Below are 14,626 nucleotides of genomic sequence, written 5' to 3'. Positions count from 1 at the left end.
TACGCTGTATTGGAAAAGTACTCGATTCAATTCAAATGATCTATGACTCAAATGATTTGTTCAGAAATTGATTTATTCAGAAATGAGATGAACAATGATGCACAATTTTTCCTATTCCAGATAAGTTAGGAACCTTTGCGTGGGCAAAAGTAATAAAAAAAAGTCATTTTATTTAAAATATAACTTGGTTGGGGATTAATTTCCTATTTTTGGAACTGCTCATAATTGGGAAAATGACACTTTTAATTGTAGTATTAAACACCTCGGGGTTCATACAGTCCTGAAAAACCTGGAAAAGTCCTGAAATTTTGAAAAGGCATTTTCCAGACCTGGAAAAAAGTTTTTAAAAGCAAATAAACCCAAACTGAAAAGTCATAAATATTTGTTTAACAATTATCATAAATAATTTAAGAACCTAAGTATATTTACAAATGTGTACAATAAAGAAAACACAGAGGGTAGCACCCATTTCTTACCTAATCTTTTAACAGAGAATCCTCTACGTGCATGTGATATGCATGTCACATGACCCTTTACTTTCACTTCCCATTTAATAGATTTAAGCAGTTTAGTTTGGACATTTCAGAACAGATGTTCAACTTAAAACAATGAAGCGAACTAGAAAACAGGTTTATACACACAAGTGTCACACAACAGACAAACAGCATTCACAAGAGACTAAGGATTTCCCCCAGTCTGGTGCAAGACTGCGAGTTGTCACTGGAACACTTAAATGACCCCCATCTTTTCTTTACTGGACCACTCGTGAAAACTCTTCGAGCCAATTGGAGTGCCTATCATAGGAAATACTGATAAATTATTAATAGGAATATTAAAGGAAATGCTATGAAACAATCCTCTGTTAAACATTATATGGGAAATATTTATACATTTTTATTACAATTATGACCAAAATAATCTTGATTATATTTTTTCCCATAATCGAGCAGCCCTAACTCAACGACAATATTGCATATTTTCCCAGGATCGTGCAGCTCTAAATCTGCATAGCTTTGAGTCCTGCGCAAGAGTGTTATGAAGTTTTTGCTATTGTCACGTTGGCCTAGTTTTTCAGTCAGCCGGCAGCTCCAGCACAAGACCCTCCGGATTCATCCCAAGGCCTGGTGTCAACTCGTTCTCTGTTTTCAGTTTACTCCGTACAGCCTGCCCTACACATTCCCTTGTTGAAGCTGGGTTGATGTTGCGTATCACAGAACGATGTGCTCCTCTCATCTTGTTATTGTGTCTTTCTTCAAGCGTCCTTCCCCTGATATAATGCTTAATTCGAGAAGATTGTGTTCTTCACAAATTTTCCAATTGCTCCTCAGGGATGGGAACATTGTGCATGGTCCATCGCTCTCCTTCTTGATCCGACATTAGGGTCCTTCCTCACCAAAGAAGTTTGCAATCCCCAGAGGAATTTTTTCAGCATGCTCGTTAATCTCAATGCACGCTGCTTAATTGCTGTATATATGACCTATTGACCTTATTCTTCACCTACTAGCGGCAGCAACCAGTGGATCCTTTTTGGCTTTGTGAGTTTTAGACGTTAAAAACCGATCTTTATACTGCTTGATGTTGCAAACTGATATTTTCTTCTTATAATATTCCTTTTTTATATAGTTATGAAAACACTTGTTTGTAGAGCGAGTAGTTTGACTGGTTTCAGCTGTTTTATCATTCATAGTCATTTCTGCCATAGGCAACTTAATCAGAAGTTTTGAAACATATGCATAAACAAGCGCACTCTCGCAATCTAATATATTGTCAATAGAGGATGTTGTTTAAAATATGTGGTTTTCTTCGCTAACCAGCTTAATCTTGACCCTCTGATTTAAATTATCATTGGGTAAATCCAATAGATGCTACGCTATCCCATGATCTACTTTGAGAGAATTCATGAATGGGAGTGAAGCGATGTGCGTTAGATCATGTGATCATGATATAATGGCGAATATAAAATGCCCGAGTTGCATTCATACTACTCAAATTCATACTGTAATGAAGTTACTTTTCTAACAGTCAAGTTGTTAATTCAAGTTCAAATGCAGTACGCAGCCACTGTGTAAATAATTCGCTATTTACAGCTAATTGTACAAGGAACTGCTAATATGACTTCAACTGTATAAATACAATTATTTTCCACCCTGCAAAGGAAAGCCAAATAAAATACAATGGAATAAAAATATGAAACAAACTGCTTTAAGCATCTTTACTGTAAGAAAAACATTTTAGCTACAAAAGTCCTTCAGTCAAGAGCAGCGAGGCATGTTCCCCTTTTGTTGTTTGACTAATAATCACAAAAACAGGTGGCAGAAGGATTATCGTGCGCTATCTTTTTAATGGTTTCTCTTTCGCGTTTCTTTTGATTCTCAACTTGTTTGTTCATTACAAAAATGAGGGTTAATATGAATAATCGCTAAACACCGCGTTTTTTTGACACCTATTTGACCATTAAAGCGCTCACGTTAAGATGACTTTAGATGTGTGCGCACTCCTCGTCTCAGTGTGCGAGTGAGACCGAATACTGACCGCATGCTTCTGTTTTGTGTGTGGGCGGCACACAGAATCATGCGGTCTTTCGCGCTTTTAAGAGCAACACGTGTACAACTGGAAAGGGGTGGTAAATGATGCAATAATCGTTTATCTCGATTAATGGTTTTTCATAATCGTTAGAAGGCAAAATCGAATTCGGATGTTTCGATTAATTGCACAGCACTACAATGTTTCTTTAAATTATTTCAATCAATCAGGTTTCAACTAAATTTTTTAAGTGATACAATGGTTAACTTAATATTTTTAGTCAGATTGATTGATGTGAGTTGAAATAACTAGAGAAAGTTATTTGATTGAACAAAAGAATTAAAGGCAGCAATAATTTATTATACTATGTTCTAAAAAACATGATTTTAAAACTGAGGCACATCCTTAACCATCCTTTTCATTTAGTGTTACACCCCTGCACTGTTGTAATTAATGTAAGTTGGTTTTGGACAAGTGTTTGCTAACTGACAGTGACAAATTAGTGACTTGCATTGGAAATTGCTACAAGGTGAGGATGTGTCTGGGGTAATCTAACATGATAGGCAAAACATTCATAAACTGTAGGTTATTTATAGATGGGCTGTTGTAAAAATAATCAAGTGAGACCTTTCTACATTCCGCTAAACGTGGCGTTAATTTATAATCTAAAAAAGGAGTGATTTTGGGAAGGAGTGACTACGTGTTGACCTGCATAATAATGCCAGTGAGTTTTCCTCATCTTTCGCTGCTGTTCTCTTGGGCCTTGTTTTAAAGTGATGCTATAATGAGCGCTAATATAACAGCAGACACTTGATCTCAAAGCTCGACTCTCATTTGGGGGAAGTTTGTGAGGGCCTGATTGGAGACATGAATGAATCATGTGGAAAGCTTTCATAAAATCCATAGACTTGAGTACGTGCTCATCATTTAAACATAAGGTGGGATCCTGTCTTTGAGAATGTGTGGTTAAATGGCACTAACTGCAATATTATGTTGCTTTCCGATGTTCAGTTACAGTTGTATTAGTAGTGGTGTAATGGATCACAAATCTCTCTGTTCGGATCATACTACGGTTTTCGAGTCATGGATTGGACTATTTTTCAGATCAGCAAGAAATGGAGGAGATAAATGTCACATGGTGGCTTAGGCCCCGTTTACACTAATGCGTTTTAGTTTGAAAATGCCTACGTTTTGCTACGGTTACGCCATCTGTCCACACTACACTGGAGTTTTCGAGCACCGAAAACGGAGCATTTTGGAAACAATGGAGAGACCGTTTTCATCCTAAAAGGCTGCTGCTCCGACTCTGTGTGGATGAGGGAAAACGGAGACATCTGAAAACAGGGGGCGGCGCTGCCGAAATTCGCTACCTAATTGGGGCTTTTGTGTCATTGCCTATCCTTCCCTTATTCATCAAGCCCCTATCACATGACTATAACACATGGCTTTAACGCTACTGGAAGACGGCAGACTAGCCTTCACTGTAAACAACAACATGGACACAGAAATGGGAGCGTTGTTTGCACTATTTTCTGTTTTATTCGCCATTGTGCAGTTATTCATTTGTTACGTTTTATAACAACTCGACCTCGTCGTCTGTCCACAAAAATACCTCTCTTGCTTTCTTTGCCATCGCGTTCATTGTTCAACCGGCGTTTGTTGACTTACAATAACCAAATGCCGAGCGAGATGCATGCTTTCTGTTTATATTAGAAATCACATGCCCGAATGGTCACGTGACATACGTTTTTGGTGGCGTAGTGTGGACAGAGATATGTTCAGGAACGCTAGGTGAAACGCTAGTGTGAACGCGGATCGTTTTTGATCTAAAACGCCGTTTTAAAACTAAAATGCACTAGTGTGAACGGGGCCTTAGTGGTTAACACTGTCACCTCACAATAAGAAGGCCACTGGGTCAAGCTGGACCAGCTGGCATTTCTGTGTGGAGTTTGCATGTTCTCCCCCTGTGAACATGCAGAAATCTGCTTTTTGAACTAAAAATATGTGGGTGGGAGATTTTGCCTATTAGGAGTTGATTGGATTTTTGTAGTTTGCTCGTTTCACTCGCCCTTACTCCAATAAATCCCAATCAAAGAAGACCTGTTACTGAAAAGTGGAATTAAAAAGGTTAATTTAATTAAGCATGGGTTAAGGAAAATGAAAACTGTGGATTGATAAATGCAGCAATATTACAAACAAAAAGATTCAATTTTGGTTTCGATGTGAATTAAATGTTTTGAGGGTTTTTTTTTGGGTGCCATGAAGCATCACCTTTCTCATCACTGTTAAGGTCAAGGAACAGGTAAGACAGGAGATGAATAGTGAACAGGAACGCTGTAAGGAGAAGAAATGGAGACTGTCAAAATAGATCAGGGAATGAGAGCAGGGGGATGGGGAGATCTCAGTCTCTTTCTCTCCGTCTCGGTTTGTCCTGGTTTTGTTTGATTGATTCCTATGTGTTTTTGGTCCTTAAACAGCTCAGCCTTTCTCACTTATTTGTTGTTTTTTTCGCTGCTCCTGTAACACAGTCACACTTCATTGTATAAGCTCGCACTTGTCAGAGATGGATATGGATGAGAATTATGCCTCTTCAACAGCTTTGCAGATTTATGCCAGTTTACTTTGTTGAACTGTTTTAATGCTGCTATTTAGCTGACATCTGGTAACCGGTGGTTGAAATCATCAATTGACAATCAACAACTTCAAAAATGTAGATATTTGTTTGCCTTTTAGTTAGAGCTGCACAATTAATCGAAAAAAAGATTGCAATCTCGATTCGACCCCCTAGACGATCTTAATCCAGCATTTCTATGATTCTGCCAATCATATTTTCAAGTTCAGGAAAGAAGAAAAGGCGGCTGCACGAGTCTTTTCATTGTTTCACATACGTTGCTCAGCGACATGGACACCTCCAAATGATGTTAAAAGTCACATACTGTATTTGTAAGGTGTAATTTACCTAAAAATGTCATTTTTGTCTTCATATTATGCTGTATTCACGGCCGCGAAATCGCAAGTGACGTGAGCTCGGCGTGAGCTCTACTTAATGATAAACACGCATGCGTCTACTTTAGTGAACAGAACCTGCATATGCTATGGGTTACAGGTTATAAAGTTGTAAATAATATTCAGTTTGTGGCACAGAGTGATCGTTTGAGAGATGTTTGTGAAGTATGAACTTAACAGCACTTAACAGTGAAAATGAAACCGAAAGTGTGCACCCCATTAAAATAGTCATATCGCATTAAGAGTTATGACTGCGACAAGCATTTGATAAGTTTTTTCTTTCATAGCGAACAACAACACAGTTGCGCATGAAAATAAATGTTTACAGTGTCAGTATAACTACTCTTGCCTTTATAATGTTGATTTTACCAGTGAATGAAACGGTCTAATAATGTTCTCAATGACCGATTGTGAGCATAGGCCTATATCTCAAACATTTTTCAACATCAGAATTATTTTCAGAAACCAGTAGACCTACACATAATATCAATGTTGTTGTTTTACCATATGTTTGAGAAAAAAACAATATTCTCATATTAAGCTTTATTTTACATCTACAGAATCGTGAGAAAATCGTGATCTTTATTTTAAGCAAAAAATCGTGATTCTCATTTTAGCCAGAATAGTGCAGCACTATTTTTAGTCTTTTGCTTTCATATGACCCAGTCGTCATTATAATAATACACTGTAAAAATTGCTGGGTTCCACACAGTTCCTTCATGTTGTCCCAATGCAAATCGATTAGGTTAACTTAATTGTTTTTGCAAGTTTAAGTGGATTGAACATAAAACAATTTAGTTGACTGCCAAAAAAGCTCAAGAATTGTGTTAAATCAGCTCATTTTAAATAAGTAGTTTGAAAAATAAATTAAAGTGTTGGGTTTATTTAATTTTTTATGGGCTGTATGCACAGCTAGTGCTTTTCAGCCAACAATAATGTGACTTTTTATTTTCATAAGTTTGCTTTAACAGCATCAATGTTGCAATGTAATTAAAATGCAATCAGTTAAATAGACTTAAGCATTCATCGAGTTGTTCAAGTGTAAAACAAGATGAAAGATTGTGTAAACGCTGGCGCTGTCAGTATAGCAGCAGTAGAGCGCAGAAACTCCATTGAAAATACAAAATCGAATTGAATGCAGTGCTTCCTGCCCAGTCTAGTAACCACTTTATATCATATATCAGTCGGGCAGTTAAGATCATTGATTTTCATAGAAATCAGATCTTAAACGTGTCCATTTTATAATATAAAGACTGGAAACTCTTTGGCTGGTTGACTGAAAATGAAAAGTCTGTGTGCATATACCTGATTTAGTGGTTAGAAAAGGTTCAATATACAAAACAAGCAGATTACCGTTCGTAAATATCCCAACAAATTTAGCATATTCCAATTGTTTACATCACAATTTCATTATGTTCATAATGAAAACCATTATGTAAATGCAAACAGTAAACGTGTTTAATTTCATAAGCTCAAACCTTCTTGGCTTCATCCCATAAAGGCTGATTTATGCTTCTGCATCAAGCGCACACGTATGCTATAGTGCAGCCTATGGACGCATAGCCCTCACCGTGGCTGTCGCCGTTGCTGACGTGCACCTCTCAAAAAATGTAACTACACGTCACAACGATTCCTAGCACAAGCTCTGTGATTGCTCGGCTTGGAAGCGCTGATGAATGTGGACAAGAGCCGCGCGAGTCCGTTGAACTGTCGACTGTTTACAAGGAGCTCAGAATGAAGACTGTTGCTTTGCGGGTACCTTATGGTTAAAGTTACTGCACATCTGCTGGTTCCTGCCTCAAAATGAGTGAGTTTGAACCACTTTTACATTTAAGGAAGTGTTCAAAAAAAACAAAACACCTGTGAAGAAACTCGACACAGAGGAACATAAACACCTCCTGCCAGCTAGCGTTTCGGAAGTGTTGTTACAGAGCAACAGAAACAGCATGCAGAAGTATGAATGCACAGCTACGTGCGTTGCATGTGCCGTGGGTTACGCCGATCACTTGGCACCGAAGTATAAACCAGGGTTAACACAGTTTATTTCTTAAATATATTTTTTTCTATTTCCAGCAGCTTACAACTATTTTAAAGTTCTGATGTGTTTCTATTATATATCTTTATTTAATGTTCAGAGACAGCTACTAGTATGTCACAGGTGGGTTGTTTTCCTGAAATGTGTAAACACTTTCATAACATGAAAGCTCTGTTTGTTTGAGCAGATCCGCACAGCAACATTGGCTCAACCAATGGCTGTGATTTTGGGGCGGGGCTGTCCTTTTGGCATAACAGTGAAAATCGGGTGGGAAAACCTGTTTGGAATTGATTTTATTTTCCTGCACTCCTGTTTTGCTGCTGCTGGTGGTCTAGAAATGACTCTTTGATGCAGCTTTAACCCTTTGTGCCCTTCATTAACACATTCTCACTGGCACACAGTGGCATGCATCGTGACGTCTGTTTCCTAGCAGAGCATATTCATTGGAGCTCCCCAGACCTCTGGGTGCCGCTCCATGGAGACTTCAAGAATTGAAGCTTTGACTGTCTTATTATAAATGGACCAGACTTGTCCAGCAAAAAAATCTGATATTACGATGTTTCATTTTTCTATAAATATTGCAATATGAATACAGTTTCACAAGATGAATAGCACTATTTAGCAGTTTTCTGAAGAGTCTAACATTATTCAGGTACAGTCATAGGAATACAAAACATGCTTTTCTTACTTTGAAATGTCTTGCTTCTAGTCCAAATATAAAAAAATATATATATAATTAAGTAAACATTGTATTATTTTTACCCTCTGAAGAAATTAAAAGTTTTTTTTTCTTAAAACAAGCAAAATGGTCTGCCGTTAGGGTAAGAAAAATTATCTGGTTTTTGCTTTGAAATTTAGATATTTGGACTAGAAACTAAAAAATTTTAGATAATAATTAAATACTCTAAAATTGACTAAATATTACTAAAAGTAATCTTTGTTACACCTCCAAACAGGAATAGAAATTAAATTTTCTTACTTTGTAGCACCGGTGGTCCCAACCTGAAAAATTTAGGAGCACCAGAAAAAATTTAGGAGCACCCACCAAAAATGAATGATATATTTGACAAGTTGTATATTAAGGGATTTATTGTATTTGAAAACAACATCAATTGGGACTAACAAAACCCAGAAACAACTCTCTAACTAATGCTGTAATGACTTAATATTTGTGCAATAATTCCAAAATGAATGTTGAATAATTATAAAATATTAATGATGACGATGATGACAATAATACTAACAATGAATTATATTCATCATCATGCTGCCTTGAATGTGCTTTAATGTAAGTTACCTGCTATATAAAGTCCTACTGTTACTTTATGAAAAATAAATTGATGGTTTGCATCAAACACAAATGAAGCATTGTAGTAAGAAATATTTTTTTTGTACTATTGTTTTTATATGCATGTCAATTTATTAAATAATATTTCTGCTATCAACGAAATAATATAATAAATCATTCAATTCAATGCTGAAAGCTGCAAAGCAGTCATCAGTAATTAAATAGAAAAATAATATACATCTCAAGAAAGAACAAACAAAAGAAAGGAAGAAAAGTTTCACTTTTAAAAGTTTTGGTTCGTGTCGTTTTAATGCTCAGCCTCGTTACGCGCTGAATTACATTTTTCTGTGTTTGCGGAAAAGCATGCGAGTCAGCCGGCCAAATATGAGGGGGGCAGAGCAGGATTCTCCCGATGACCACCGGCGCAATACTGTTCTTTGTTATAACCCGCATCAGTTTAAACTCAGTAAAGGCGAGCTTCTTTGGCGATGGCGTTTTAGCGGACATTTGCGCTGTTGCAGCCTGATCTCACGAGGAAAAATATAAAAAAGTTACGAATTGCCGTGAGATTGTGTTGGCTGAACACGCAGTGCATGCAACGCATTGAGATTCAGTGTACTTTTCACTCTTCAGCCGTTTGCATTCCCCGCAGTCACAAAAGCTCCCTCCCTGTCATCTGACAGTGGAAAGTCTTGAGTGATTAACAGCTAATATGAACCAATATATCGGCAGGGAAGACCGATTTTACCACGTTTTTAGAAAAAAACCAAAACAACCATCATATGCAGTTGCTTCAAATATATAATATGAGGTCACATAGCTTAAATTTCGGGTGCATATGCGACCAAAATGGTCGCAATTTCGAGCCCTGTCCAAACTTAAGATTTTTCTTGTCCAAATGTTTTAAACTCTCAAAATGCTTAGTCACATGCCTTAAAACACATGTATACGATAAAGCTTCACTCTTTTGTGGTTAAACTTCTCAGTGATGCAACAAATCACTTGTTCTGAAGCTCCTGGTGAACCGTAATTCAGACTCAACATTGCATATCTTGCGACGTGATTATTGCGGATGCACATGTTGCGATATCGATGCTGACATAATATATTGTGCTGCCCTACTTGTTTTGTATGTATAGTTTGTTGATTTGGCTTTTGAATTATCTTATTTTTGTAGCAAATACTATGGAAGTCAATGGTTGCAGCTGTTCAGCGTTCTGTAAAATATCGTCTTTTGTTTTCAGCAGAACAAAGAAACTCAACAGATTCGTGACGAGAGTAAATGATGACTGTATTTTAAACATTTTTTTTTTTTAGTTTCTCACTGTCTTGTCGTTCCAAACCCCTGGGACGTTAGTTTGTCTTCAGAACATAACACAAATTAAGATATTTTCAATGAAATCTGAGAGCTCCCTTATCCTCTATAGACAGCCACTCTGCAGAGAAAAAGTACTTGCACATCCTATACTGACACTGAGATGAAACTGTTGAATATAGTCATTATTTATATTATATTATATATTATATTATATTATATTATATTATATTAAATATTTTTAGTGCAATATCATTGTTTTTTAAATGAGTGCTGAATCACTTTACTACTTGAAATATTTTATGTGTAATTGTTTTATGTGTAATTTTGTTAGTTTTGGTTAATATTATTTTCATTACTTGATATATGACTTAATAGTATTAGTTACCACTGATTCTTTTAAGTGTAATATCTTATATAATAGTTTGTATACTTGTGTATTGTGGCTGTTTCCTTTTATAGACTGGTTGGATTTATGTGACTTATTTCACTTACTTAATTTATTTATTTTGTCTTGTGGTTTTGTGTTTCTGTGTTTTGTGTGTTATGGCAGTCATTACATAAGCAATTTCCTGCGGGATCAATAAAGTTTTCTAAGTCTAAGTCTAAGTTTTTGTTTTATATGTGCACAGAAGTGCTCTCATAGCTTTAGAATATTCTAGTTTTTTTGGTATTTTTCTGAATTATTCAGGACTCTTGCTGTTTACAGAGATTGGAGAATGGTAGAGCTCTTACATTTCATATAAAATATCTTCATTTATGTTCTGTAGATGAATAAAAGCCTAAAGTGTTTGGAACAATGTGAGGACGAGTAATTAATAACAGAATTTTCTTATTTTTGTGAATTAACTCTTTAAAAACACAGCTTTATCATTCAAATTGTACCATGGCAGTGAAGCCATGAGTGAAGCCCAACAAAGAGTTCCAGCCCAGCAGCATAACCTTCAGAATATCAGACATCAACACATGAAAGCCTCAGATTTGCTGCTTGAGCTTAATCTAATTGCACTATGGGGAAATACGTCTTTCAGTGTGTGATAGGGATCAGAACGCTTGCTCTCTTCTGCTAGCATTGGCTCTGAAATTCCTCCCGCTCAGGGCAGTTAAAGTAAGAGCTGCACAATATTTTGTAATGATATAAAATGATCATTATTGCAATAATTGTATATGCAGTATACAAATCGCAAACGTGTGAGACATGACATTGGCTGTTCATTTAAATTTGGCCAATCACATAGGGCCTTATTGTCTTTAAACCTTTAGGGGAGCTAATAATTCTGACTTCAACTGTATATAGTTAAGACCAGTCATTTCCTTCCCTCCAAGTATATAGTAAAGTTTTTCGGAGTCGTTTAGATTAAAGTATGAACTATTCTCTCGCTCCCATGCAAAAACACATATTAACGACAACTTTAGAAAGCAAAAGCAAAAGGCGAATCCCTTACAATTTAGGAGAATTAGAAACCCCAGCCGGACTAATTTTTTTAAGTCTCAAAAAGGCATGTCTCTGTGGGTCTACAGATGTGAGACTGTCTGTGGCATGGTTGCCACTATTTAATCGATCACAAATGTTTTTTTATATTGGGCGGATAATATAAAAAAGTGGAAAAAGATGATGAAAATAATAGTAAAAAAAATAAAGTGTCACTAAAGGCGTACTCGCACTTTGTAGAGCTAACTTGAACCGGGCCAAAGCACGCTTATCCCCCCTCCCATCTCCCCACGACGGCCCGCACTCACATTACATTCGGGCCTGGGCACGATTACGTCATCGATGCTGTGCTGTTTAGTAAGAAGCGCTCACGCTCAGCACAGTGGAGATTTCTTTAGTTATATCGTTTAAGTCGTTTGAGATGCGTTGACACGCAGTCAAATATTTCGCAGAACAGATCAGCCCTTTTTGACGCTCATAAACAATCATAAAGCCCTCGTGCTGCAGGAATTAGAAGGTTTGCTGAATGTGCGCAGCTTTCGTGCAATGAGGGGTTTGAGTCTTTAATAAACTACGACAGTTTGCGTTCACTGAACAGTAAGACTGATTAATAAATCCATATGAAGCAGTCCCTTAAAGTCACGTCTCGCTTTCAGTTTCAGGCTTAGGCGTGTTTTGCACTCACACACAAGCGTACCGCGCCAAAGCCCAAGTGAACCGTACTCAGGCACACCTCTTCCAACCGGGCCAGTGCCGGCCAAGTGAACCGTGCTTGAGCCCGATTCAGAGCACTTACACTTCTCAAACGATCTGGGAAACGGGCCTGGGCACGATTCTGATAGCATAGTGCGAGTAGGCCCTAAATGTACTTGGGCGGCTGTTAATATACCTTGGCTGTAGGGGTGTCAAAATTAATCGTTTCTTCAGTGCACCGCGATGCAGACGCGGACAATTCGGTATCGATTCAGTAATAATCATAACCGGTTATTACTGATGTCATTTACCTCATATGCGCTCTGTCACGAGGAAGGCGATCGCGAGTATTTACAACGCTCTAACTACTTAAAACTCATAAACTGTGCACAATTTCACTGTGTGCTTGCTGGATCAGTCTTTCACTGATATATACAACAAAAGCCCCTATTTCACTGAGATCGAGAGAATAAAAGTACTCCATTTCTCTCTCTCTCGCTCTCTCTCTCTCACACACACAGTGGCCCATTTGACCTGCTGGCGTGGCTTTTCTTCTACTCTCGGCTGTTTTACAGCGTTACTTCTGGATAAAGAAACGAGCGTGTGTCTGCTGAGTTTTCTCCACCGTGTCTATCATACATCAGCTGTGTGATCGCCGCTGCCGCCTGCCGCTCAGTGTCACTCATCTGTGAAGAGCGCAGCGTGCAAGAGCCAATCGCAACCGTTTTTGTTGAGGGTGTGACCAATCAAAGAGGTGTAAGAGAACTAGACAAGGATCAGAAATAGAGCTGGATATTTATATTTGTTTATATTATTTGCTAAATGCTCTTTTTGTTTAAAGTTACAGTTTATATATCTGACTGTTTGTATTAAATGACAAAATTGTATTACAAATAATATATAAAAACAAATATATTCATACATTTTAATACAACTGCTGCTGTGAAGAAAATATAAAACTGTGTATGTAAAGCACCGTCAATGCACCGTGATGCACCGAAATACCGAATTGAACCGAATCGATGGCATGACAATCGTAACCCGAACCGTGAAACTAGTGTAGGTTCACAGCTCTACTTGGCTGCCCACCCAAGTAAGGTCTATGTATGGGAAGCACTGGACTCTTAAAGTGTCACGAAACACCAAAACACATTTTTTGAGCTGTTGACAGTCGTATATGTGTCCCACACTGCTAAAAACACTATTAGGACACCTATATTTCACTAAAAAGTGTAAATTGGTTGTTTTTGCGTTATTTCAAGCAAATTCGTACTTCCTGTTTGAAACGAATTTTTGAAGCTGCGTCACGGCCATGACATAATAGCGTGTATTCCAGCGTGCAGACTGGGCGTCTGTGCCAGAGTGAGTCTTATTACGTCTTACAGTGTGTTGCATTAATGCATGAGTAAGGCTTGGTTCAAACCAGTCAGCGCGCTCTATTGTGCAACTTCATTAATATTCATTAGTGTGTTTACACGACATAGACGCCACGTTGTGTTGGCAAAACAAGCGTGAAGTGTTGCTTTTATAGTTTGCTGCCGTTAAGTTTCGTTATCTTTTTCTCTCTGTGAGAGCTCACTCACGTATGGATTACAGTGTACGCGACGCTCGACAACAATAACTTACGTGTCTAAGGAGGATTATTGTTTACCTGAGAGCTGTTCTCATCTGCAAACGCTGAGATCTGGAATCGCTTGTAGTATTCTCTTCATAAAGACGCGGCTCTAGTTGCTGGTGATTGTCCTGTCTCTACAGATTTGGTAAGTGAGCGACCAGTGCACTTTGTTTATTCAGTTTGTTCGTATCGAACTAAGTTAACTATTGCACCGTAACATGTTAGGACCACAACCAAACATTAACCTCGTGTAGGGTTTTTAACCGCATTTTGTGACCGGAAAAACACACGCGGCTTTCTGACGCTACCTGCCGAGTACATCTAAGTTTCCGGAAAATGCTGAGGTTTTTTTTTTTCATTCGCCGTGCGGTATCAAACATTGCATGAAAAATACACGCTTAGAGCAGATCCTCGAATCAAATATCTCGTTTGTCGCGAGGGGCATGAATGAGTTCCCTAAATGAAAGAGCCAAACTGCAGTTAAAGTCAACCATTTAATAATTTGGCAAATAATTCGACTACAGATGTCCATGTAGGTTAAACACCATCTCTTTCTCCTGTGTGTGAGTATTTTGACTGAAACTCGTGCGTGCCCAAATAGACACTCCCACACCCTCCCACTTTAGTTCCTCCGACACTCCCCCCTAAACAGAGCTGGACACGCCCACTTTTCTGACTTTTTCCAAAGTAGAGGTGTGAAAACACCCTGCTGAAATGAG

General features: G+C 37.8%; 1 protein-coding gene and 1 long non-coding RNA gene across 13 annotated transcripts in view; one reads left to right on the top strand and one right to left on the bottom strand.

Annotated features, from left to right (window-relative positions):
- The window catches only part of trioa (trio Rho guanine nucleotide exchange factor a), a 573,337-nt gene that overhangs the window by 367,062 nt on the left and 191,649 nt on the right, over nucleotides 1-14,626 (top strand).
- Nucleotides 1-14,626, bottom strand: part of LOC148679841 (uncharacterized) — a 59,940-nt gene that overhangs the window by 3,577 nt on the left and 41,737 nt on the right. The window contains exon 2 of the long non-coding RNA XR_015945477.1: nucleotides 22-2,147. This is a non-coding gene — a long non-coding RNA (uncharacterized LOC148679841). The remainder of the gene's footprint in view (nucleotides 1-21; nucleotides 2,148-14,626) is intronic.

The sequence above is a fragment of the Danio rerio genome, chromosome 19 (genome assembly GCF_052040795.2).
Source record: "Danio rerio strain M-AB ecotype USA chromosome 19, GRCz13ab, whole genome shotgun sequence".
In the NCBI taxonomy this organism is placed as follows: Eukaryota; Metazoa; Chordata; class Actinopteri; order Cypriniformes; family Danionidae; genus Danio; species Danio rerio.
The sequence above is the reverse complement of the archived record's forward strand: the minus strand, read 5'-3'. Positions and strand labels throughout refer to the sequence as shown.